Below are 22774 nucleotides of genomic sequence, written 5' to 3' on the forward strand. Positions count from 1 at the left end.
TGAGAGTGGCACATATTTGTTCATATTAATCGTGAGATTGATAACCTTTGTTAACTCCCATCCTGAATATCTTTACGGGAAGTCCTCGATTTTTGCAAACAGTCGTTCCGTCATATTATGATGGAACCATTCCCCAATGTTGGTGGTGGGCAGAATGATTTCATTTCTGGTGTTGAAATATTTGGTTTCCTGAAGTGATTCACCATTCTTCATCACTTGGAACTTGCAGGCGAGGATTCCAGTGGCCTTGATATTGCCCTGTTCTTGTCGGGCGTCCTGCAAGCGAGCAACAGCGAGGGATCTTGCATCCTCCAGGAAAGACTGAGGATCCTTGTGGCCCCGATTAACAATTGCACCAGTTCTAATTCGGTTCTTGAAGGCAGATTCCACATACTTCCAGAGTACTTTGTTCTCGAGATTTTCCTTGCCTGGTGCGACACCAAGTCTTTCACCATGATGTTGGTTCTTCTTAAATTTCTCACAATAGGTGTGAAGTGCAACAATCATGGTTTGGATTCGCATTTTTCCACCGACTGAGAGATCTTTAGCCTCCTTTTTCAAGAACTTCTCAAAACGCTTAATATGGTTTTCACACAATCGTATCCACTATTCACACCTTGCAACCGGTGCATTTTTATATGCACTTCCGAGTACTTCCAAAATTCTCAAACACGTTTTAGACTCCATTTTGTTTTTAGTGCATCCAATTTCAAAATTGATTGACACGCTCAGCGAACCGTTTATAACCACTAGCGACTTGGAAATTGACTGGCAGGCGAGCATGTTGAGCTTATTTATAGGGAAGGGATCTAGGTAAACTGTAGATAATTTCTAAGATGATGAGATAATTTGTAAATAAACAGCTAAGTACTGTTTATGTTTAAAATGACTACACCATGTTGCAGGAACAAACATGTTTCAAGGTCAATAACGAAGAATATTATCCACAATTGGATATCGAAAATATTCCTATGAGTTAGGTATGGTCTAGAAGTTCTGCACAATTGTTGCAGGAAAGAATACGCTCCGAGGATCACATTCCCTTCGGTGAAAAACATTTCTCGGAACTGTTGACGTCCAATAAGACTACGCAATTATGCAGCAATGTACACGTGTTGAGGATTATGTTTTCAGTTGGTTGAAAAATATTTCTTGGAACTGTTTACGCTCTAAAGGTACTGCGCAATTGGTGTAGGAATAAACACGCTCCGAGAATTATATTTCATCTAATGAAAAATATTTCTCGGAACTGTTCACGTCCAACACCAATAGCGTAGTACCTTTAGAACGTAAACAGTTCCAAGAAATATTTTTTAACCAGTGACAAACCCGTTCAAAACAACAATTCTTGGACTTGTTGACTACTTGACCGTTCAAAATAATTCTCAGAACTGTTTACTGCGCGACCGTTCAAAACAATTCTTAGAACTGCTTACTGCGCGGACGTTTTTCAAAACAATTCTTGGAACTGTTCGCTTCACTGTCGGTCAACACAATTCTCAGAACTGTTTACCGCGTGACCGTTCAAAACAATTCTTGGAGTTGCTTACGGCGCAATCGTGCAAAACAATTTCAAAACAATTCTTAGAACTGTTTACTGCGTGCCCGTTCAAAACAATTCTTGGAACTGTTTACCGTGTGGCCTTCCAAAACAATCCTTGGAATTATTTGCTGTGCGAACGTTGAAAAACAATTCTTAGAACTGTTTACATCTCTCTGAGATACTGCGTGACTGTTCGAAACAATTGTTGGAAATGTTCACTTCGCTGTCGGCCAAAACAATTCTCCGAACTGTTTACCTCAGCATAAAGGGTCACGAAGGAATTATTTTTCGTTTCAATCTCATCAACTCGAATAAAGCAATCCCCATTATGAATGATTTTGCAGCTTTCATCTTTATGGAATTATAATTCAATCATCTCCAACATCACTGAGTCATCCTGAAAATTGAGTAAATAATAATTATCGATTCCAGTGCGTCTCAAAAAAAGTTGGGAAAACATCTATGGACAATTCAACTGATAAAATTTTCTCGCTCGCATTTTACGCTTGCTTTATTCACAATTTCAAAGCCAAAAAATGACCCTATCGTCTATTAAAATATTTATGAAAAAAAAATGTATTCGGTTAAGATTGAGCTATGGGAATGAATGTATATGTGTAATACTATTTTTTCATAAATAAATGATAAAATTCTAAATAGTGTTCAACTATAATCATTTAATACCTGTTCTATAGAAATTACTCATCTAAAATTTTCCGAGTCTTTTTCCGCTAATAAAATCAAAGCAAAACTCGGAAAATTGAAGCTGAGAAATCTCTTCAAACCGAAAAAAATCAGACTCTATTTATTTTTTCTAGGAATAAGGTGTCCATAGAATCAGTTGAGGATATTATGACGAGGTCGTTAATGTAAAAAAAAAGAGAATTGAATGAAGATTGCTGACCATATTATTCAATCCATTCGAAAAACCTTACGAAAAACATCAAGAATACCATATATAGAAGAACGATGGAAATAATTTCTCAAGTTGCTATTTATACACGCAATTGAATGGGGCATCAGTAATTTTAGTAGTTTCCCTACGTTTATGAACGATCGATAACGTAGGGAAGCCACTAAAATTATCGATGCCCCATTCAACCGCGTGTATAAGTAGCATCTTTAGAAATTATTTACATTGTTCTTATATACATGGTATTCTTGATATTTTTTTGTACAGTTTTCAAATGGATTAAATAATATATTCAGCAATTTTAATTTAATTCTTTACTTTTTACTTTATTAACTCCACCATAATGCCCTTTAAAATGACAGGAATTTCAATAAAAATTAAATAGAATTCAATTTTTGTCTACAAGTTATTCCGTTGATAAAAAACAAAACAAAAGATTTTTGTAAACACTAAAGATAAGGAATTTCTATCGAAAACATATGCTAATAGAATTTTTTTATTCAATTAAATTCAAGATCTTTCCCTATAAACGAGTGAAGAGTGAGAAATGTGGAATGATTACTTTTCAAAAATGTTTTTTTTTATTGAAAAAGTAAAAAAAATACATCTGCACAAAGAAAACAGGATTTTTAAGTGCAATTACATTGAGATAATACTCTTTCTTTAATGGAAATGAAAATATGAAATGAAGAAATCCGTGAGATAAGCTGATACGATCTGCACTGCACCTGAAAACCAAAAAAAGTTTTTAATTCTAAGGTATTAAAAAATTCACTCGCCGAATCCATAAGAATCATCAACTGACACATGGGGATACTCACTCACCTACAGAAGTCCGTTCGGATTAATGGCCACCTGAAAGAGGAAGGCCTGACCATCCTCAATGACCCTCATAGTTGCAGCCACTCCAGCGAGGAGACCCCAGATAGGCGGTGCCTGGCCGTTCCAGTATTGATTAATACAATGATCGGTGATAACCCTGATATGGGATTCTGGAACGGCCGCAAATCATTTTTGAGGGATGATGACGCTGGGTTTCCCTCGAAGCCGAACGTAGCCGACATACTCCATTCTCAACTGTAAAAAAACATGAATAATTATAATAATTATGATGATGATTATGATAATAATTATAATTATAAATTGATAAATCATTTATTCAGTTTAGATTGGGTCACTTCGAATTACTTTCATCACTTTGATGGATCACGTAAGTTATTATAAATTATCTAAATCTTCGATGATAAATATTGTTATTTATATGAATTTAATAATTAACTGACCATATTTGACTATGAATGATTTATAGGTTTCCTACTTTATTGATTAATCGGTTATGTAGGTCGTAAAGTTCTAGTATTATCAATCAGTCAATACAGTGGATCATTGTTTTAATTTTCTACTTCATTGATTAATGGATAAAGCAGACTACGTGATGATTCGCTGTACTAATTGATCGATAATGTAGAAAACCTGTGACCCATATAACTGACTAAGCAATAAGGTAGAAAACTTGAAAATCATTCACAGTCACAATCTGCTTAATTGATTTTTGAAATTCATACATAAAAAAAATACTTATTATTGAAGAATTTGATTATTGATGTAAATCCACTTTTTATTTACCAAATGATGAGCAACAACTACTGGATCAAATACCGTCATGTAACTACAGATTTATAACAATTTAATTTAAATTCCAAATTATGTTAGAATCGTTTATCAAGCATTTGAACTTAATGCAAAGAGCTTTATTATATGAAGGGAAAAAATACACATAAAATGATTATATACTTACGTTCAAAATGCGCACAAGAGTCAAAATCAATTAAAACTCACTCGAAAGTGACACGTTCACACTTCAAAGATTACACGGTTTGACAAAAAAACTCGTGATATTTGCCCGCGGGATGAAATTAATTTCATCTCGTAGATTTTGACAAGTCGATTTCGAATCTGGCCTTTATACTATCCCTCACACGTACATTTTCTGAGAAAATAAATATTGAAGTGGCGGAAATGGCCGAAAAAGCATTTTTTCAACATTGAATAATTCGGTCCTCAGTAAAAGTTAGAGGGCAGCAAAAATTGAGATGAAAATGAAAAATCTGATAAAGATGGTGGTGTTTCAGGATTTGTATTTCAATAATTGCAAACGAAATTGAAAAAATTCAATGAAAATATATTTTTAACCATTTTTAGGGTTATCGAGTGCGTTCTTTTGTTCAAGGCACTCATCGAATGTCGAAATAAATCAGGTTAGCGAAACACGTGTGCATGGTACAAATAAAAATGCACAACATGAGATGAGTTTTTAATTCTCCTCTTCAAAAATGTAAGAGCGTTTCAACCATATCAATAATTTATTTAATTCAATTTGAAATATATATAGATAACGTTAGGGAATATCATAATTGAATTCATTTTAATCAGAAAGCGACAATTTTCAATCAATTCAACCATTTCTTCATCCAAGAGGTTCAGAGCATCCTGCACATTGTCATCAGGGTAGAGTCTCTAGTTTCCGATTCCATGTTAAATGATTAGAGCTTCCATGAAATATAAATCATCAAACAAGGGCCAGTCTACTTTGAACACCCATCGGTTTGGTGAGACTTCAGTTGCTCGCTTCAGGTCAAGAAGAAATTTATAACGATTCACTAAGCCCTTGAATCTTGCCCATATTTCATATCCTATTGGACCAAAAGAAGAATCTCACTCAAATTCTCATCCAAAAAATCTCTTGATTGAAAATAGAAAAGTAATAGCCAAACTTCAAAATAAGCACCTGATACCCTAGTGATAAAACCTTAGGCAGAGGCGTAAAGGTCCTAATTTTTCGATAAATTCCGATCAGGCGTAACATGCGGATTGCCATTCGGATCAGAGTTTCTGATCGAGACCTGAACAGAATTTCCACTCGGGTATGAGTCAATTTGAGAGTGAAATTCGTAAGTGTCCTGGTAGCTCAGATGGTAAGAGCACCCGACACGGCATTGGGAGGTCCCGGGTTCGATTCCCGGCTAGGAAGTTACTAATTTTTTCTCTCAAAAAATTAAATTTAATTAATGCTTAATGATGGAAGGCGGAGAAACCCTAGTGGAAAAACCTAAGGCAGAGGCGTAACATGCCTGATCAGAATTTCGGATCGGACTTGATCAGTTTCTGATCGAGACCTGAACCGAATTTCCACTCGGGCATGAGTCAATTTGAGAGTGAAATTCGTAAGTGTCCTGGTAGCTCAGATGGTAAGAGCACCCGACGCGACATTGGGAGGTCCCGAGTTTGATTCCCGGCTAAGAAGTTACTAATTTTTTGTCTCAAAAAATTAAATTTAATTAATGCCTAATGATGGAAGGCGGAGAAACCCTAGTGGAAAAACCTAAGGCAGAGGCGTAACATGCGTGATCAGAATTTCGGATCGGACTTGATCAGTTTCTGATCGAGACCTGAACAGAATTTCCACTCGGGTAGCTGACGCCGAAGCTCCCGACCCAGGCGGTCCCACAGAAAATGATGACTGTCAGAGAATTCAACGAAGCTATCACTCCATAGATCAGGATGTCCTCTCACAAGACTAATTATTTTTTTATTCTCTTCAAAATTCATTCACGTAGTTTCAAGAAGCTCGACCCTTTCACACACAAAAATAAATGAAAATCGTATGAGACGCAGTAACATATGAGTGTCGATTGCATTTCTGGGGAAAGCGAGGTGACCATTGGCGGAACATAAATTTGAATGAAGAACGAATTCATATCATTCACTCGGCACTTTACCATTCAAACGAATCGATTCCCCGGGGAATGTTGTTCTCAACACCCGTATTCGTCCTTCGGGTTCACTATCCTTGATTTTTTACGTCTTCTCTCGTATATCTTACCGGAAAACAGCTTATTCTTCTGTTGAATAGTCATTTTGAGAGTGTTTTTGAGATGAGAAATACAAATCGAAGTGAAAAATAAATTCACCGCTTGATGCTGAAACATTCATAGTATCGTTCAATGTAGATAGAATACATTTCGATATGATTGCGGGAAGGTTGTTTTGGGCTCGTGGGAGGTTTATAGCACGAGCCGAAGGCGAGTGCGATTATCCCACGAGTCTAAAAACATCTTTTCCGCGAGTATCGAACGTGATTTTTCGTCACAATGAGTAGAAAATGTGATTTTAAGCACACGGAGCGTACGTAAAATATCACTTTACACACAGTGTGACGAAATGATACTTTATTAGTCGACTGAATCTTAAAAATTGTCGGAATAAAGTAACGGATGAATCTGAACATCGCTAAACATTTTTTATCAATCGCTGCATGTACTGATGAATTGAAATTGACAAAAGAGAGTTGCATATTTGACATATGAACAGAACAAAACCAGCATTTGTAGAATCAATCACGTCTTGTATGAATATTAATAATGTCGAAACATTGCAAAACTCTACCTGATTTCTTCTGCTATGTTTGTGGGAAATACACTCCAAAGAAACAGCAATGTAACATCACAGACTCGGTAAAAACCGGTTACAAATATTGTTTCAATCGACTCATGGCGAATTTGGATAAACCATGGGTGCCGAAAAAGTGTTGCTCCTATTGCAGACGGAATTTATCTGGAGCAGAGAAAGATCAGAAGAAAATGCCCTTCATTGCTCCAATGGTTTGGAGGGAACAAGCCAATCAAACGGATGACTGTTACTTCTGTTTGGTGCAAGTCCAAGGACATTCGTCTAATACAAAAGATGGAATTGTATACCCAAAGATTAAATCTGTTGATCATCCGAATTTCTTCCCACTTCACACTCCTCTTCTTGCCGTCAATTCTCTCACTGATGCACAGAATCTAGTTTCACCAGGTGAATTCGGGTTAGAGGACACAAGAGAAGATTCTCAATTTGAATTACCCACGGTAAGGCGACCGAACACGAACGAGATTCTTCCCCCGCTCCTATCAACCAACAACAACTAGATGATTTCATCAGAGACCTGGACCTACCGAAATCAAAAACCGAATAGAGGCCGGTGGCCTCTAGATTCAAAGAATGGCGCTTTATCACCCCAGAGGTGCGCATCACGAGTTATCGCACACGAAACGACCAATTCAACAAATTTTTCATCGAAGAGGATGTTTTGTGCTATTGTCGTGATATTGATGGACTTATGGAAGCTCTTGGAACTAAGCATGACCCAGCCGTGTGAAGACTCTTCATGGATGGATCAACATCGAGTTTCAAAGCTGTTCTTTTGCATATCGGTAATGAGAAACCATCAGTACCGGTGGCTTACTCTACGGTTTTGAAAGAGACCTACGATAATATCAAACTGGTATTAGAAAAAATCCAATACGAACGCTTCACTTGGTTAATCTGTGCTGACCTAAAGGTTGTAGCACTTGTAATGGGGCTGCAACTGGGTTTCACGAAGTATCCGTGTTTTTTATGTTTGTGGGACAGTCGAGCAAGGAGTAATCATTATTGTCAGAAAACTTGGGAAACTCGAGAAAATTTTATTCCAGGCCAACGAAATTCCGTACATGAACCCCTCGTTCCACCTGGAAAAATCGGTCTACCTCCACTCCACATTGAACTTGGATTAATGAAAAATTTTGTGAAAGCATTGAAGAAAAATGATCAGGCAATGGAGTATTTGAAGAATTCATTACCTAAACTCAGTGATGCGAAAATCAAGGAAGAAGTATTCGTGGGGCCATAAATTCGAAAGATCATGAACGATGGACGTTTTGATGAAACTCTCAGCCCTACTGAGTCGGAAGTATGGAAGTCTTTGAAAGAGGTGTGTTACGGTTTCCTGGGGAAACATCGCTCAAGCAATTATGAAGAATCTGTCGAGGAAATGCTAAAGGGATTGAAGGGATTTTTTTGGATTCCCATCTCTATTTCTTCCATGAGAATCTTTGTGATGTTAGCGATGAACACGGAGAACGATTCCACAAGGATATCTCCAGAATGAAAACACGTTATCACGGAAAATCCCACCAACACATGCTTTCTGATTATTGCTAGAAGTTAATCAGTGAGGAAAGCGATATTACTCATAGGAGATCGGCGTCCAGATGTTCCTTCCAAAATCCTATCTCTAAAAGACACCAAGTAATCATGGTTTGCGTAATTTATTCGTTTTCAGTTCGATTGTCTTCCTGTATAATTCCACTAATTTTCTAAAATGAATTTCAATCTCAAGGCAGGCTAGAAAGAAGGAAGGAGACCCGTTCCGATCTTCGATGTCTTTCGAATGAACCATCAGAATTCGTTCAACGGTGTTTTTTCTGAGCGCATGCAAAGCGCTTGGAAGCGAAGGGAATTTTATTCTACTTAACTCTGGCGAGCCTTAGCGATTCATGGATGAAGATTCTCCATGTACTCCGTTCTCTAGTTGTAGAGAATCTAATTTTCATTTCCTTTAACGTTCACTATATTTTGCAATTGAATGAACCGGATGGTTTTTCATATTTGAATCACTCGTTAGTTTTTGCCAAGGAGGATTGAAACTTAATTGGCAATTCCCGAGAAAATTCCGTGTCATTATCCGTTCCGTGTTCGCAGGTGCTCTACACTAACCTGATTTATTTCGATATTCGATGAGTGCCTCGAACAAAAGAACACACTCGATAACCCTAAAAATGCTTAAAAATGTATTTTCATTGAATTTTTTCAATTTCGTTTGCAATTATTGAAATACAAATCCCAAAACACCACCATCTTTATCAGATTTTTCATTTTCATCTCAATTTTTGCTGCCCTCTAACTTTTACTCAGCACCGAATTATTCAATGTTGAAAAAATGCCTTTTCGGCCATTTCCGCCTCTTCAATATTTATTTTCTCAGGAAATGTACGTGTGAGGGATAGTATAAAGGCCAGATTCGAAATCGACGTGTCAAAATCTACGAGATGAAATTAATTTCATCCCGCAGGCAAATATCACAAGTTTTTTTGTCGAACCGTGTTATCATCGAACTGATGAAAGATGCATTGAGAACATCTCAATGCATTTGACGCCTGGAAAACTCCAGCCATCGCGTTATCTCTTCACCGACTGGAGTGAACACCACGTGCGTGTGGACAATGGTTAGGGTATCATATTACTCCTGAATGCGAATCTCCAAGACATAACAAAGCTATAATAATAGTACCAAATCCCTCTTCATGAGGAAACGGTACATCAATGTTAACATATGCAATTTTTGAGATCATTTTTGCGTAACTTTTGAAAAAAAAATGAAAAAAATTTAGCAATAAAGCATGAAGATTGAAAGATTAGAATTTTGCATTGAGAATGTCACATTCAAAAATCGAACCGCAGCATTCAGATATCAGAGGGCAGCATTCAGATATCAGAATGCAGCATTCAAAAATTTGCGGGCATAGTTTCCTAGAGAGTGGCGCCCTCACACTCTGCATTACCGACTCCCATCAACCGATTGATGGCGCACCCTGAAAATTATAACCCCCCCCCCCCCCCCCTCTCTGCCGCCGCCCGCTGGGCTAGTGCACCGCGTGCGCGACCCGCCTGGCCCTCACCGCCCCTCGCCCACATTTGATTTTGAACCGCCGTAACCTACCTACTCCTGCTTTTGCTGAAGCTCTTTCAGTTGCTCATTTAAAGGTTTCCTTATGGCCACTAGAAATACCCTCGCTGAACAACCTTTGCAATTGTTTTTACATGTTAGTCGTCAATCATTGCTGTGTTGGCGCCAACTACTTCATTTTCTATGCGGTGTCTAGACGTGACAAGGTGAAAATGCTAATATTGATTGGACTAGGATTATTAAATCGGCTCATTAAAAATCTTGCTGTAACTCATCGTTTCTGTTATACGAGACTGAATGTAGTCTTGGATTGAGTCTTTTGGACGTAGAGCGTTGATTTTTACTTCTTCGTCCCATTCATCTGTTTGGCGCTTGTCTACCCACTCTTCTACTATGATCCGAATTGATTCCACCAATTTCCGTTGCCTCCAGCGTTGATGACTTTCTTTGGAGGTGTAGTTGATGAGCTAGCTGATGCTCTGAAGGTCGTGTCTCTTTGTGACGAGACTTTGATAACCTACTGGTGCTGTTCTTCCTACTGGTGAGCTTTCTGGTGAGTCTTCTGTTGACTCGAAGGAGGCGTAAATTCCCACGATCAACGTTGAGCTTGTTGATGATGATTGCTAGGGGGCGAAATACAGGGTGAGAGACATATCACTTGCCGAAGTAATAATAATAGATGGAAAATGATACTCAACTCTCTGTCCTGGAATCTCTGGTTTCTCCTTGGGCTCTGCTGGTGATGGTCTTGGTTGTTGATATTCTTTCCTCTTTAATTGATCAGCTGATTGTTGAGATTATCGGTTGCTCCTGAAGACTCTGGTCTTCGGTGTTGGGAATGGTCAATGAGATTGATGTTGAATCACAAATCTTGATAGTAATTTAATCGCTTATCATTTGTTGAATTTCCATCTGCTGTCCATCTCCCACTGATGGTGGAGATAATGATGAATTGTTCTGCAGAACTTGAAAATGTTAATTCCTAGTTCAGTTCTGCTTATTCTGAATCGAACTTCTTATTGCGTTGATGCCTCTTGCATAAGATTAGATAAATCTTGCCAGTTGCTTGAGGCTCTGAAGTTCCTTGGAGTCTTCCAGATTCAATTTCAATTAATTTAGCTTTGTCATCTAGAGATTCTTTCAGTAGATGAGCGTCTATCTGCTCGATGAGGTTCTCTATTGCTATTGATACTTTTCTCTGTGAGCCTTTTATCGACTCGAAGGAGGCGTAAATTCCTTCAGTTGTCGTCAAGCTCATTGTCGTTGATTGCTAAGGGGAGAAACACAGGTTGAGAGACATATCACTTGTCAAGTTATTGATAAATGAAACATGATACTTATCTCTCAATCCTGGAGTCTCTGGATTTCTTAGCTCGTTGATGATTCTACTGGTCTCGTGATGTTCTCTGTGAGGTCAGTTCTTCTTAACTGAGTTGAAAATGAATGCTTGATAAATTTCTCGTGGACGTTGAGCATCTCCTTGCATTCTCCTAGGATGAGTTTCTCCTGGCCTTCTAATTCTTCGGTGGTAGGCCATTGATATTTTCGAATCTGATCTGGGTGATGTACTCTTCAGTTGATTGAAAAAGATCATTAAACTCTCCCATTGAGATGAAATTTACTGTTGACATTTTCTGCTCCCTCATCAATCTCTGATTGTTGAGGTTCACTGCTGCTGTTGATGTGCTGGTTTCTATTGAACGTGATTAATGAGATGGTGATTATTGAGCTAACTGTTGATTCAATCGCTATCTCCTTGCACTTCTCCTGGTGGCCTAAACGACGCATCGTCAGGGCGGCGTGACGGTGACCTGTGTCGGCTTAGAGGAGGGCCATGGTGTACCGGCTTCCTGCATGTATGAGTGTATGGTGATGTCCATGACACTTGTGACATCTCTTGTCTGAAGTACAATTCAATTTGATGCGTGGACCCAAACAGTTGAAGCAGAGACTGTTGGTGACCACGATCTGGTTCCTCTTGAGTGGTGTTAGTGCGTTGAATTTCGGACATACTGAGATGAAGTGCTTACTCTCACAATAGGTGCAGCATGTCTTGGGGAACGTCTTAGCTTGCTGGTGTTGAGGTGCCTTTTTCTATTGTGTTGATTTCTTACTGACTTCCTCGACTTTCTGCGTTAGTGCATTGAGTCGGTATCTATCGTTGATTTCTCCATCGCAAGCATCGATGAACTTGACGAATTCCTGAAGACTGGGGACATCCGTCGACTCTTTCAGGTACAGCTCCCATCGTCTGAGTACTTTTTCATCAACTGATTTCCTCAGCCAGTGGGTAACCAAATGTTCGTTGAGATTCTCCTTTTCTCTTGCGAGTTGCCCCTTCAGCTGCCCGATGAGTCTGAGCCAATGCCTTTTCGTTATCGCAGCTTCTTCATGCACTCTCTCGTTGATGTACTTGCGTTCTGGATTATGCGATTGAGTAGTTTTGCCCGAAGAGAGAGCAGCTCGTGCCATTCTGCTATGGCGATCTGTTTTTCGCTCTCCAACTCCTCCAGTGTGATGTCAGAATTGATCTCAATAAACTGAAGTAGTTCCTGGTGAATATCTCTCAATGTGTCGACCTTGAATCTCAGCTATCTCATATAAATTTCTTCAGAGACAGTGAGACTTGTTGATGGCAGCGCTGCTGTCTCTGAGTGTCTCTCGTTGATGTACTGGACTTGTTGAAGGTCCTTTGGAAGAGAGAGATCATCGTTGTTGGCTGTTTGCTTTGAAATTACTCCAGTATTGACTGGAAGCCTCTGTTTTTGCGTTGCAGAGGTAACTGTCACGTCAGTACCTTCCTGTTAAATATCTGTATGCTCAATTTCAGTAACCTTGTCCTTATCTGACATGATGAGTCTCTGTTGAGTCCTGAGGAGGCCTGTTGAGAATCGATTAGTTACCGACTGCTGAGGGGTTACCGGCTGCCAGACGATCGGTGTGGTACCTGTTGCATGGCACAAGTGGACCAAACGTTGAGAGGCTTCAGCGACATTTGACACTCCCGAACACACACGAATTTTGACACTGAATTTTTGCTAATACTTTGTTATCCTCGTGACCTTAAGGAACGTAAACGAAGTCAAACTGTCCTAAACTCTGTCCGTTGAGGAGCCCGTGTGAACCCCGAAAGTTTTATTCAACACGAGGCGTCCTTTATAATTTTCACAGCACTATCACACACTTTTTATCCCACAAATCCGGCTCGAAGGACCACTGTTTGAAGAGGAACTAGATTTAGGGTGGATTGTGGGAGATGGGTGAAAATGTGAAGGCTGGAAATGATGAAATTCACTGATTATAAAATACACTATTTATTAGTGGATCGAACGACTTCATTAAGCAACTATATACACTTAAATCACTCTCTTTCACTGGTTGAGTTCGTGAGTTGATAAACCACTATTGATTCACTGATAAACTGTCTGTGCTAGTTGTCTGTCATAATTACTTCAACGGTTTGATATAAATGTGGTGATGTACGTTCCACGTTGAGAGACGCGGTGACGCGCGCCTTCTGTTCTAATACGTTGATAATTCGCTGCTGATGTTCTTAATTATACGTTGATTCTACCTTATATTTGATATTCTAATCTATTACATTTAATGTGGAGTTGAGAGACTAACTAACAACTGAACTATTACTGTTTTTACATGTTGAGACGCGGCATCTCAGACGCTACGCACTACACTGTGACTCTATGACGAATAGATTGATACTCTTTGATGGCTAGAGGGATACTCGTTGAGAGACTAAAATGATACTGTTTGATGGATAGATTGCTACTGAAAAGTCCTTTCTGGGTGATTCGCTGACCGTAGACCGTTGACCCGAAGTGTCTCGATCAATTTCGAGGACTGCCGAACTATTTGAGCGCTAAAATGATATAATAATAGCTACATTTCAAACACACTGAATTATAAAATGTCAGTGTATTTTAGTGGAATCGAACCACTTCGTTAACCATAAAATTTACACTTTGGTCTGAACATGGTTGTTGACCGTCTCAAATTATAATTACAGTGGTTGATGTACTGAATTGTAAAATGACTGTTAATTGTCCTTGACAATTTTCTCTGATAATTCACTGAATTTGAGAAGGTGATGTACTTTCGCGTGACGCGTCGGTGATATACTTTGAACAACACAACACGTTGATTCTACACAGGCTGATGATGTGCAAAATTTTGGGGTTTTCGCGATCGTCTGACCGCTCAACCGAAGATTCCCGATAGTGTTCGAGGATTATCATTAGGACCGATCGTTTAACTGATAGAGATATAGCTAAGTTTCAAACATGACCATCTTTTGTAGTTACCTGACTCTGTTCCTAAGCTGTTGATATTAACAGAAAATAATAACTCTTTAATTTTCATCTCGAGTAATGGATGATTCTTCAATTATTGGAAAACATGAACTCAAAGAAAAAAAAATCAATGATTTAATAGAATTTCTTATTTATGTAGCTTGGATACGAAGAGGGCTCTTCAGGGCCTTGAAGAGCTGGAAGATTTTTGCCTTGTGCATAAAATGCACGAGCCAGTCAATAGCGCCACCATTAACTTAACTTTAACCGAGGTCTAACTGAGGTCTAATCCTGTTTAGCTAAATCAAAAACTAGCCTCCAGCGCTAAAGCGCGAATTGTTCGTGAACGCGCGCTCCCGCGCGCGTTATGGAATCTAGTGTGTTACATCGTAACTCGTTCAAATCTACGCGCGAGCTGAATGCTAGTTTTTATCTAGTTCGCCACGCCACCGCTGCGAATTTTTCCCCCTCTCGACTCGCTAGGTTCTCGCGGAGAAGCGCCCAACCGACGCTAACCCAACCTAGTCTATTACACCACGTGTAACGGTCAAAACCGACGCTATTCGAGCACTTAAGTTTGTCAATCGATCTTTCGTGTGAAATCAGTGTTATTATCAATTCAAAGTGTCAATCTATCAGTCCAAAACATCTCAAAAATAATTCTCCTCAAAAATTATATAGTTACCTCGCAAAATCTGTAAGAATCAATTCCGATTAACGGTGTAGTGAACGGCAACGCCAATCGTATTGGAAGTGGTGCAACGTGCCGCTTCCTCTACATCTTTTTTGAAGTGGCGAACGGCCACTTCATCTAAAAACGTATCGGAGGTGGTGCAACGGCCACCTCATATCTCCGTAATTTAATTACGAATATCGTCTCGGAATCACACAACGTGTGATTCCATAACCTATCTTTCGCATTATCGACACGCGTGTGTGTGTGTACATGTCCATAGCTACGTCTGACAGTTCACATCGTAGTGTTCTTAGGACAGACATTGCAGTGTGGTAGCGTGTATGTATGTGTATGTAAAACAAGTGTCATTCGCAGTTGTAATCGATCCATTATATCCTAATCAATAAATCTGGGTTTTTTATGCCGTAACGGCTTTTTCTCATCCAATTCTGTGTTCGAATTATTTAATCCCTTTTTTTTGTGTTTGTTTTTTATCGATTATTTGTGATTTTTAATTCGACTATCATACCACCTAGGATATGATAGCCTTTAACGTCATTTCATAGTGAAAAAATTGAAAAACGAAAAAACTGGAAAGTTTCGGAAACTGTATGAACGGATATATATATTTTGATTGATCCAGATAATGGCTGCCGAGAAGAGTCTTTTGAAAAAAAAAACTGAAATCAATCAAGTAGTTCATGAGATATTTGAAGAAATCTATTCACACAAAAGGTTGCATATCCCAGGAACCGCTCGGCTGATTGCGCCCATACCAATCTTTAGTATTATATAAGCCAGAACGATACCAAATTTCAACTTGTTATCTCCTTTGGTTCTCAAGTTATCGTGCGTACAAGATTTTTCATGAAAAACGGAAAAACGGAAATATCTCTAAGCTGTGTAATAAAGACTCTATATATTCTGCCACCTACATAGAGCCGATCGAGACGAGTATTTTGAAGAAAAAATTGAAATCGGCGGAGTAGGTTTTTGAGATTTTGAGGAAAAACGAAATTTAAACGAGTTGTTAAATCTCAATAATAGATACAGTGACGCAAAATTTTCGATTTTTATTTACAACATTCACCGTATTTATGTTGAATTTTCTCCAAATTAATCACCAAAAACCCACCTTGTCGGATCTATACATATATACATGACCCTAAAACATTATTTCCTCATGTTTCATAACATTCTAGACCATTGGTAATCAAAATTAGAAAATCGAAAAATCGGTCAACAACAAGACTTCTATTCGGAAGCAAAAAGGGTGGGGAATAATCTCAAATGACGGTTTGAAACGTTCTTCTTAAGATTTCCACGTAAAAATATTTGAATTCATAAAATACTACATTATTTTTTCAAAATCTGAAAAAATGTCCGACAAAATGTATGGGTTCAAATTTTGTTATTCTTAGTGGCTCGTAATTAGAATTGAAAAAAAATTCAATCTTCAATATCTCCGCTAATAATTGAATTAGAGAGCTTCGGTTGCACTCATTTTTCATCTTTCCGGCTATACTTTTCAATAAGAAATGGAGAACAAGTAGGGTTGCGAGCCTATTCGACAGAAGCGACAGATTTTTATTTTATTCGTTATTAATGTTTTGGATTCTTTCTCTCTTCACCAATTTCAATGGTAATAAGCTTCCGAATGAATCTGTCGCAATGGCTCTATGATAAATTCCCTTGAAAAAGGATAGTATATCTATAATCACATTTGTTGAACTAACGGATATGCTATTTTGATTTCTTTGTTTATAAATTTTTTCAATAGTCTTACTTTTTCCGAATGTTTTCAATGTTATCAATCCCTATCCACCTGCATGCTGGATAGCAAGAGCATAATTGGAAATTATAAAAAAGAAAATTAACTCTCAGAACATCTGACCCTTAAAGCTCCTAAACTGTAAAAAACTGACCGTTACGAAATTCAACCTTCAAAATTTGACCATTACAAATGTTCGACCTTTTACACATTTGTGTCTGTCACAGTATGAAACACTGCCATGATATGAAGAAAAAAAGAACATAATTTTATGATAAACAACTGTTTAAGGCACACAGATTCGAAAATTATTGATAGAATGACGATGTTTCATTTTTTGACAAAAACTATTTTTAGTTAAATTCCACTGTTGAAACGTATTGAATCAATCAGCCCAAAATTTTATACACTAGTGTGACTCAATAGCACCAACGATTACCCACAATTTGGAATTCTATTTCCAACTTCTACATGTATTGTCGAACGTCAAATCAACTGAGATGAAAAAATTAGAAAAACACGAATATCTCGAAAACTTTGTATGAATGGGTATCCATATGTAGATTAATCTCGATAGAGGACATCGGGTTGAGTATTTTGAAAAAAAATTCAATCTGACCGGTAGATTAGATGATACTGAGCAATTATATTTTCACAAAAAGCTGAATATCTCCTAAAAAATTTGTTCGATTTCACCCCTCCACAATACCAGTCTGTAGTACCATCATGAAGAATAGAAGGAGGTCGAACTGTAGTGAGAGGCCGGTTTGATTCTGGGATTCAAAGAGGTTACGATCCCTACTTTTTCTTGTGGCCTTGTGACAGCGCTGAGGTCACCCATGCACCACACGGACGCGAATACTGTTGAGTATATTGGTGGTTCTGTTTTAATTCGGAATTGTACACTGATAGATGTTCGGTCATGATGACCTTGGTGAGTTCCTAATAAACCTCCGTAATACTGTCCACCCTGAGCTGTATCTGCCTCAGTTGGATGAGTTGATGCACTGTGAGACCATCCTCTGAAACTTGAATAATCTCGGAGTACCTCTGCTTGACCTCCGAAATTAATTTGTCCCCTTGATTGAGTGTATCTCCATCCGAGGTACTCCGAGATTATTCAAGTTTCAGAGGATGGTCTCACAGTGCATCAACTCATCCAACTGAGGCAGATACAGCTCAGGGTGGACAGTATTACGGAGGTTTATTAGGAACTCACCAAGGTCATCATGTGGTGATTATTGAGCTAACTGTTGATTCAATCGCTATCTCCTTGCACTTCTCCTGGTGGCCTAAACGACGCATCGTCAGGGCGGCGTGACGGTGACCTGTGTCGGCTTAGAGGAGGGCCATGGTGTACCGGCTTCCTGCATGTATGAGTGTATGGTGATGTCCATGACACTTGTGACATCTCTTGTCTGAAGTACAATTCAATTTGATGCGTGGACCCAAACAGTTGAAGCAGAGACTGTTGGTGACCACGATCTGGTTCCTCTTGAGTGGTGTTAGTGCGTTGAATTTCGGACATACTGAGATGAAGTGCTTACTCTCACAATAGGTGCAGCATGTCTTGGGGAACGTCTTAGCTTGCTGGTGTTGAGGTGCCTTTTTCTATTGTGTTGATTTCTTACTGACTTCCTCGACTTTCTGCGTTAGTGCATTGAGTCGGTATCTATCGTTGATTTCTCCATCGCAAGCATCGATGAACTTGACGAATTCCTGAAGACTGGGGACATCCGTCGACTCTTTCAGGTACAGCTCCCATCGTCTGAGTACTTTTTCATCAACTGATTTCCTCAGCCAGTGGGTAACCAAATGTTCGTTGAGATTCTCCTTTTCTCTTGCGAGTTGCCCCTTCAGCTGCCCGATGAGTCTGAGCCAATGCCTTTTCGTTATCGCAGCTTCTTCATGCACTCTCTCGTTGATGTACTTGCGTTCTGGATTATGCGATTGAGTAGTTTTGCCCGAAGAGAGAGCAGCTCGTGCCATTCTGCTATGGCGATCTGTTTTTCGCTCTCCAACTCCTCCAGTGTGATGTCAGAATTGATCTCAATAAACTGAAGTAGTTCCTGGTGAATATCTCTCAATGTGTCGACCTTGAATCTCAGCTATCTCATATAAATTTCTTCAGAGACAGTGAGACTTGTTGATGGCAGCGCTGCTGTCTCTGAGTGTCTCTCGTTGATGTACTGGACTTGTTGAAGGTCCTTTGGAAGAGAGAGATCATCGTTGTTGGCTGTTTGCTTTGAAATTACTCCAGTATTGACTGGAAGCCTCTGTTTTTGCGTTGCAGAGGTAACTGTCACGTCAGTACCTTCCTGTTAAATATCTGTATGCTCAATTTCAGTAACCTTGTCCTTGTCTGACATGATGAGTCTCTGTTGAGTCCTGAGGAGGCCTGTTGAGAATCGATTAGTTACCGACTGCTGAGGGGTTACCGGCTGCCAGACGATCGGTGTGGTACCTGTTGCATGGCACAAGTGGACCAAACGTTGAGAGGCTTCAGCGACATTTGACACTCCCGAACACACACGAATTTTGACACTGAATTTTTGCTAATACTTTGTTATCCTCGTGACCTTAAGGAACGTAAACGAAGTCAAACTGTCCTAAACTCTGTCCGTTGAGGAGCCCGTGTGAACCCCGAAAGTTTTATTCAACACGAGGCGTCCTTTATAATTTTCACAGCACTATCACACACTTTTTATCCCACAAATCCGGCTCGAAGGACCACTGTTTGAAGAGGAACTAGATTTAGGGTGGATTGTGGGAGATGGGTGAAAATGTGAAGGCTGGAAATGATGAAATTCACTGATTATAAAATACACTATTTATTAGTGGATCGAACGACTTCATTAAGCAACTATATACACTTAAATCACTCTCTTTCACTGGTTGAGTTCGTGAGTTGATAAACCACTATTGATTCACTGATAAACTGTCTGTGCTAGTTGTCTGTCATAATTACTTCAACGGTTTGATATAAATGTGGTGATGTACGTTCCACGTTGAGAGACGCGGTGACGCGCGCCTTCTGTTCTAATACGTTGATAATTCGCTGCTGATGTTCTTAATTATACGTTGATTCTACCTTATATTTGATATTCTAATCTATTACATTTAATGTGGAGTTGAGAGACTAACTAACAACTGAACTATTACTGTTTTTACATGTTGAGACGCGGCATCTCAGACGCTACGCACTACACTGTGACTCTATGACGAATAGATTGATACTCTTTGATGGCTAGAGGGATACTCGTTGAGAGACTAAAATGATACTGTTTGATGGATAGATTGCTACTGAAAAGTCCTTTCTGGGTGATTCGCTGACCGTAGACCGTTGACCCGAAGTGTCTCGATCAATTTCGAGGACTGCCGAACTATTTGAGCGCTAAAATGATATAATAATAGCTACATTTCAAACACACTGAATTATAAAATGTCAGTGTATTTTAGTGGAATCGAACCACTTCGTTAACCATAAAATTTACACTTTGGTCTGAACATGGTTGTTGACCGTCTCAAATTATAATTACAGTGGTTGATGTACTGAATTGTAAAATGACTGTTAATTGTCCTTGACAATTTTCTCTGATAATTCACTGAATTTGAGAAGGTGATGTACTTTCGCGTGACGCGTCGGTGATATACTTTGAACAACACAACAGGTTGATTCTACACAGGCTGATGATGTGCAAAATTTTGGGGTTTTCGCGATCGTCTGACCGCTCAACCGAAGATTCCCGATAGTGTTCGAGGATTATCATTAGGACCGATCGTTTAACTGATAGAGATATAGCTAAGTTTCAAACATGACCATCTTTTGTAGTTACCTGACTCTGTTCCTAAGCTGTTGATATTAACAGAAAATAATAACTCTTTAATTTTCATCTCGAGTAATGGATGATTCTTCAATTATTGGAAAACATGAACTCAAAGAAAAAAAAATCAATGATTTAATAGAATTTCTTATTTATGTAGCTTGGATACGAAGAGGGCTCTTCAGGGCCTTGAAGAGCTGGAAGATTTTTGCCTTGTGCATAAAATGCACGAGCCAGTCAATAGCGCCACCATTAACTTAACTTTAACCGAGGTCTAACTGAGGTCTAATCCTGTTTAGCTAAATCAAAAACTAGCCTCCAGCGCTAAAGCGCGAATTGTTCGTGAACGCGCGCTCCCGCGCGCGTTATGGAATCTAGTGTGTTACATCGTAACTCGTTCAAATCTACGCGCGAGCTGAATGCTAGTTTTTATCTAGTTCGCCACGCCACCGCTGCGAATTTTTCCCCCTCTCGACTCGCTAGGTTCTCGCGGAGAAGCGCCCAACCGACGCTAACCCAACCTAGTCTATTACACCACGTGTAACGGTCAAAACCGACGCTATTCGAGCACTTAAGTTTGTCAATCGATCTTTCGTGTGAAATCAGTGTTATTATCAATTCAAAGTGTCAATCTATCAGTCCAAAACATCTCAAAAATAATTCTCCTCAAAAATTATATAGTTACCTCGCAAAATCTGTAAGAATCAATTCCGATTAACGGTGTAGTGAACGGCAACGCCAATCGTATTGGAAGTGGTGCAACGTGCCGCTTCCTCTACATCTTTTTTGAAGTGGCGAACGGCCACTTCATCTAAAAACGTATCGGAGGTGGTGCAACGGCCACCTCATATCTCCGTAATTTAATTACGAATATCGTCTCGGAATCACACAACGTGTGATTCCATAACCTATCTTTCGCATTATCGACACGCGTGTGTGTGTGTACATGTCCATAGCTACGTCTGACAGTTCACATCGTAGTGTTCTTAGGACAGACATTGCAGTGTGGTAGCGTGTATGTATGTGTATGTAAAACAAGTGTCATTCGCAGTTGTAATCGATCCATTATATCCTAATCAATAAATCTGGGTTTTTTATGCCGTAACGGCTTTTTCTCATCCAATTCTGTGTTCGAATTATTTAATCCCTTTTTTTTGTGTTTGTTTTTTATCGATTATTTCTCATTGGTCATTCTCACAGCTAAGCCCAGTACATCAACAGCAGCAGTTAACCTCAACAATCAGATGACCAATGGGAACCAGCAGTCAAATCAACCTTCAGAAGATCAACAATCGGTGCTGCTGGCGACAGCCCGAGTTACAGTGAAATCACCACGAGGATTCTCCAGCAGAGCCAGAGTCCTCATCGATCAGGGATCAGAGGTGTCATTCATCTCAGAAAAACTAGTAAATCAACTGCACTTGCCCAGGAAATCAACAACGTTGGAATTAATCGGAATTGGAGGAGTTAATTCCGGCAGCACGAGAGGATTGGTATCAGTTACACTTCAGGCAATCAACGGAAAACAACAGGTTCAGATCAGCGCCCACATATTGAAGAGACTCACCGCAATTCTACCATCGTTCTCATGTGCCTCAGCGAACATCGGTTCATTAGAAAATCTCCAGCTAGCAGATCAGCAGTATCTCAAGCCCGGACCAATCGATATCATCATAGGGGCTGACAACTACGGGCGAATCATCAGAGATGAAGTTGTCAAGTCCAAGCAGTCAAAAGTCGTCGGCCAACGCACAGTCTTTGGTTGGATTCTATCAGGTCCAATCAACTGCACCGGTTGTTCAGCGAGGATCTCCCTATCAGCTGTAAGGACCTCCTCAAACGAACAACTTCTAGAACTTCTCCAGAAATTTTGGGTCCAGGAAGAGTTACCAGTTCAGCAGTCAGAAAATTCAGAGTTATCACCAGACGAGCTGGAGTGTGAGAAACACTTCAGGTCTACACACAGCAGAGATTCAACGGGACGTTACATCGTGAGGCTCCCATTGAAAACATCTTCAGCAGCTCTCGGGGAGTCGAAATTCAAGGCTTCACGTCAGCTGAGATCTACAATCAGCAAACTCACCAATAATCAGGTATATGCCCAGCTGTACAAGGAGTTCATCAACGAGTACGAAACTTTGGGTCACATGCAAAGAGCACCAGAGACAACAGAACCCGTTCCAGTTTATTA

At 39.4% G+C, this 22774-nt stretch overlaps 1 protein-coding gene and 1 non-coding gene across 2 annotated transcripts in view; one reads left to right on the forward strand and one right to left on the reverse strand.

Annotated features, from left to right (window-relative positions):
• LOC107043408 (F-box/LRR-repeat protein 20) overlaps positions 1 to 22774 on the reverse strand; it is a 184051-nt gene that overhangs the window by 46484 nt on the left and 114793 nt on the right. The gene's annotated exons all lie outside the window — the stretch shown is intronic.
• Positions 5414 to 5487, forward strand: Trnap-cgg. Its single transcript has one exon. It is a non-coding gene; the product is annotated as a tRNA-Pro (tRNA).

This window comes from Diachasma alloeum, unplaced genomic scaffold, assembly GCF_001412515.2.
Source record: "Diachasma alloeum isolate Michigan unplaced genomic scaffold, Dall2.0 Dall_scaffold_00568, whole genome shotgun sequence".
NCBI lineage: Eukaryota > Metazoa > Arthropoda > Insecta > Hymenoptera > Braconidae > Diachasma > Diachasma alloeum.